Here is a 5,363-nt window from a genome sequence, read left to right as displayed (position 1 = left end):
AGCCCCACCAGGTGACGCGCTCCCGAAGGTTGCGAGTCCTACGCCCTACCCCTTTAGCCGCCCCAAGACTAGGTCTCGGCCAATCGCCAACTACGCCGCTATACGGGAGAGACGTAGCTGGGGAAACGTCAGCGATTGGGGCAGGACCGAATGTGATGGATGGAATTCTCTGCCAATAGGAGTCAAGAATTTTAATAGCAGGGTGGTCCTGCCCGCCGGCACACAATGACCGGTCACGAGATGAAGGGTAGGACCGGCGGTGAGAGCAGGTGGCCCCGCGAGTTGCAGGGTCTCAAGAAGCCACTGTGAAGCTACCCCCCAGGTGCAGACCCTTTGCCCAGCCTCGGGTGACAATCTTCAACCCAGGTGTCTGTCTTTCCCGGTCTTGTGCCTCCTCCCGCTGCGAATGACAGCTGTGGGAAGCCCTGGGCCAGCTTAGGCTTTCCGCCACCGAGTCCACAGACCTTGAGCACCTGAGGGCAGGAAGCCTGGCGCCTGGGGGAAGCCCAGCCCGCCCAATAAAGGTGCTGCTCAAAATATAGGACTCCTGCTGGAATTTGAGTTGTACATAAAAAATAATTGTTTAGTGTATCTGGAATATTTGCTTTATATATACCAAAATAAGTATCCATTGTCTGAAAGTCAACTAACTGGGTATTCCGTTTCGATTTTTTATTGTTGATTCTTTTGAGACAGGGTTTCTCTAAGTTGCCATGGCTGTCCTGGAATTCTCTCGGTAGGTAGGTCAGGCTTGCTGTGTCAAACAACCTTGCCTCCAAACTGCCATCTACAAGGAGTGATCCGACAGATAATCAATTACTTCATTCTTTCCTCCCCTGAATTTTTTTTTTTTTGGTTTTTTGAGACAGGGTTTCTCTGTGGTTTTGGAGCCTGTCCTGGAACTGTCCACCATCTGTGGTTAGAAAACAATGCCCAGATGATGACCTTGAAAGATAAATATGATTTTAATATGTAGGTGCAGGGTGTGAGAAGATTCATGTAGTATATATGGAAGGGAGAAGGCCTCTTTTTTGGTTGTTTTGTTTTGTTTTGTTTTTTGAGTCAGGGTTACTCTGTGAAACTGGTCTGGCTGTCCTGGAACTTGCTTTGTAGACGAGGAGGTTGGCCTCGAACTAACTGAGATCCGCCTGCCTCTGTCTCCCAAGTGCTGGGATTAAAGGCCTGCACCACCACTGCCCAGCATCTAGTTGAACTTTTAACGGTTTAGTTTGACAAAAGAGATGGATAGGACATAGCTAAAAATTTAGGTTAAAAAATTAGTTTCTTTTTTTTCTTTCTTTCAGTTCTGGGGATGGAACCCCAGAGCTTTGCACAATCTAGGCAAGTGTTCTACCACTGAGCTATGCCTCAGCTTGTAAAAGCTCCAGTTCATTCAGATCACACGTGGAGCACGCCTCTAAAGCAGAGGGGAACAGCTCGCTGGTTCTCAGTTACAGAATGATTTTCTTCCTGGACTTGACTGAAGGAGAACAAGAACAGCTGCAACACTCCCAGGAGTTTTCCAGGTACAGCTTAGCCAACCTAGGGACTGGAATCAAAAGTACGCTCCACAAATCCTCAGAATGCAGTTTCTAGAAAGCACTATGTTTACCAAAGCCATTGTCAATTTCTAATGCGGTCTGGATTTTCTCACTTAACCTCAGGAAACTTTTTTTTATTTAATTTATTTATTTATTAACCTCAGGAAACTCTTAACTCTCAATTTTGTGTTTTTGTCCGAGAGAGAATTTGCACATATGTGACTTTAAGGAAATCTGAGGGGTGGGCGGTGTTTTTCTATTAGGAATGTAAAATTATCATATTGGAACCAAAATGTTTAAAACAGCTAATTTTGCCAACGTAAACTGTGTCATGACCACCCTGAATATTTTTTTAATAGTTTAAAAATCATTTTTCAGTGGTGGCACATGCCTTTAATCCCAGCACTTGGGAGGCAGAGGCAGGCCAATATATGAGTTCAAGGCAGTCTTGTCTACAGAGTGAGTTCCAGGATGGTAGGGCTACACAGAGAAACCTTGTCTCAAACCTGCCCCCAAAAGACCAAAAACCAATTTTTTTTTCCAAGGGCCAGGGAGATGGCCTAACTGGTGAAGGCACTGGCTGTGCAAGCCCGAAAATGTTAAGTTCAAGCCCGAACCAATCTGGATGTGGTGGTGTGCATGCCAGCACTCCTGTATAAAAACAGGAAGCAGAGATGGGAGATTTATCCAGAAGTTCCAGGCCCAGCTAGACTGGAGTACACAGCATAGCATCAGAAACAAGAGAGACTGTGCCCCAACAAGGCGGAGACTAGAACCAACACCTGAAGGTTGTCTTCTACAAACACACAACACAAAATAAATAGATAAATAATGTAGTATAAAGAGAGGCCGCTTGCTTGTTCCCAGTCGGCTCAGACCCGAAGCAATCACACAGAAACCATATTATTTAAATCACTGCTTGGCCCATTAGCTCTAGCTTCTTATTGGCTAACTCTTACATATTAATTTAACCCATTTCTATTAATCTGTGTATCACCACGTGCCTGTGGCTTACCAGCTAAAGTTCTGGCATCTGGTCTCCGGTAGGGATACATGGCTTCTCTCTAACTCTGCCCCTTTCTCCCAGCATTCAGTTTAGTCTCCCCCATTCCCACCTACTTAAGTTCTGCCCTATCAACAGGCCAAGCCAGTTTCTTTATTCATTAATGGTTATCACAGCATATAGAGGGGAATCCCACATCAAAATAAAAAACAATTTAACATAAAATCACTTCTGTGTGTGGCAACTAAAGTTCCATTCTTTGTCTGCCTCATGGCATGTTGGAGAAAAGGTTTGAGCAGGTGGCCCTTCAAGAATGTATCTAAATGGGCTGGAGAGATGGCTCAGCAGTTAAGAGCACTGACTGCTCTTCCAGAGGACCCGGGTTCAATTCCCAGCACCCACATGGCAGCTCACAACTGTCTGAAAATGCAGTTCCATGAGATCTGACACCTTCACACCAATGAACATAAAGTTAAATAAATCATTTTAAAAAAAAGAATGTATCTAAATGAATCTTTTTAGGAATATAATGAGGTAAGATGTAACAAAGCTTCCAGGATTTCAACTTAAAGAAACATACAACCTTTTCTGTTCTTAAAAGAATTCTAGTGGTGGCTGACACCTTTAATCCCAGTACTTGGGAGGCAGAGGCCGGTGGAAGTGGACCTCTGTGAGTTCAAGGCCAGCCTGGTCTACGTTCCAAGACAGGCTCCAAAGCTACAGAGAAACCACGCCTTGAAAAACAAAACAAAACAAAACAAACAAACAAAAAAGAATTGTAGGTCATTCTGATTTATTTTGATTGGAAAATAGCAAAAATTCTATTAAGCAGATTAGAATATATAATAGCAAGCACAAGTCAATTTCACTCTTTCATTCTCTGTCTTGAGAAATGCCTTTTTTTGAGACAGGATTTCTCTATGTAGCTCTGGCTGTCCTGGAACTCACTCTGTAGACCAGGTTGGCCTCTAACTCACCGAGATCTGTCTGCCTCTCCCTCCCTGAGTGCTGGGATTTAAGGCCTGGCCACCACTACCTCGCCTCCTTTTATTTTTGTTTTAAACTTGTTTTTTTTTTCACTTTTGAAAACATGTTTATTGCCATTTTTTGCAAATGTATGAATCTTATCTGCACATATACAATATATGGAATAGTAGATATTTATGAGCCTCTCAACTTGAGTGTTGGTATTTTGAAATAAAAATATATGAAGAACCACCTACAAAGACATTTTAGCCAATAAACAAAAATCTTTCAAAGATTAAAAGCAACAAGAAAAACAAAAGTCAACAAAGAAGCAAATAATTAATTCTAGGGAAGATTATGCTGTGTATAGTAAATTGGCAGCATAAAAGGAATACAATTCAATAACAATTTCCAAAAATTTAAAACAGAAAAGATTAAAAAGCTACATTCATAGTGGAAATAATCAGAGTGATCAATGAGGTTATGAAAAAACAATTATGGAAAATAATTTAATATCTGCTTCATGTCACAAGGATTATATCACAAGATACGGATTCTGGACTATCTACCTGCACAATAACATGAACACATGAGAAACTTTGGTAGTTCCTTTTGTCCCCTAGAACTAAACATCACTGAATCATTTCATTGGGGCTGGTGGTAGCAGAAAGTTAGAAGCATTCTAATCATGTATCGCCAAAAGACAATCGACATCACCATAGTTCTAACACCTTTTAAACTACTTGAGACATTTATCAGACAAACTTTAAAGTGGAATGCTATATTCAGAAATTCTAGAAAAAATCAGTTTTCCAATCTATCTTCCCAGTGTACCCCAAAAGGACGACCATGTGTGTAGACTGTAAAATGATATTATAAGCATAATATATTCTACCATACTAGAGCTGCAGGGTCTCCCTATTCCAAGGAAATCCATACTCATGGAGGCTCAGAGGACCAAGACCACTGGCCAGGTAAATACACAGAACAACTTGTAAGTCTTTAAACTTGTAAGTCTTTTACATCAAAGACCTCTTTTGAACAGAGGCATTAAAGAGGCTTTAGAATTCAGCAAGATAAACACTGTATTAGAAAGCCTTCTGTCTGTGGCACAGAGGAGGTGCTGAAACCTGGAGGAGAGTAAAAGTCGCCAAGGTCACATAATGACTCACCAGCAGTTCTGCTTTCTGAATGCAACACCCTGGTTCAATCTTTAGTGCTGTTTAGTAATCTTTAATAAAGAACTGGTCATGTGCATGGAAATATTTAGAGGTGGAAATGTGACAGGACAATATGTGCAGTGATGATCAAAGTAGTATCTTACAAGAAACCCTCCCCCCCAAAAAAAAGAAACAAAATAATTTAAAAGAGATTTCACTGGCTTTTGGATCTGGAAAACATGGAACGTGGTATCAGCTGATTCTTCCTCCATGGTTCCTTGGATTTATCAGGTTTTTAATCTCAAATTGTAACCAATCTCCCTCAACAATGCAAAACATCCGTAATCCACCAAATGATCACGAACCACTTTCCCCACCTTTTGGGAATTTGGGTGTTGTGTTTTCAAAATTACTTCCTGTTGTTTGGGGGTGACAGCATTTTGGGGGGACACTGAGAAAATTGGGATTAAGGACAAGTCCTGGGAGACCTAGCTGTTATACAGTCTTGGTGTGATGGGAAAGTGCAGGGCTTCTCTGAAGTCCTGGCTGGATAGTATATGAGGCTGGACTATCTTAGCTAACCACGTTGAAACTGTCCTGAGCAGTCTGTAGTCCAAAGCTGATACTTGGGTAGTGTTTGTAAGCTTACTGGCATTACACAATCCAGGTGGAATTGTTGTTGTGAGGTCCCAT

The sequence above is a fragment of the Microtus oregoni genome, unplaced genomic scaffold (assembly GCF_018167655.1).
Source record: "Microtus oregoni isolate MIOR12 unplaced genomic scaffold, Mior012 000108F_ref0000382, whole genome shotgun sequence".
Lineage (NCBI taxonomy): Eukaryota > Metazoa > Chordata > Mammalia > Rodentia > Cricetidae > Microtus > Microtus oregoni.
The sequence above is the reverse complement of the archived record's forward strand: the minus strand, read 5'-3'. Positions refer to the sequence as shown.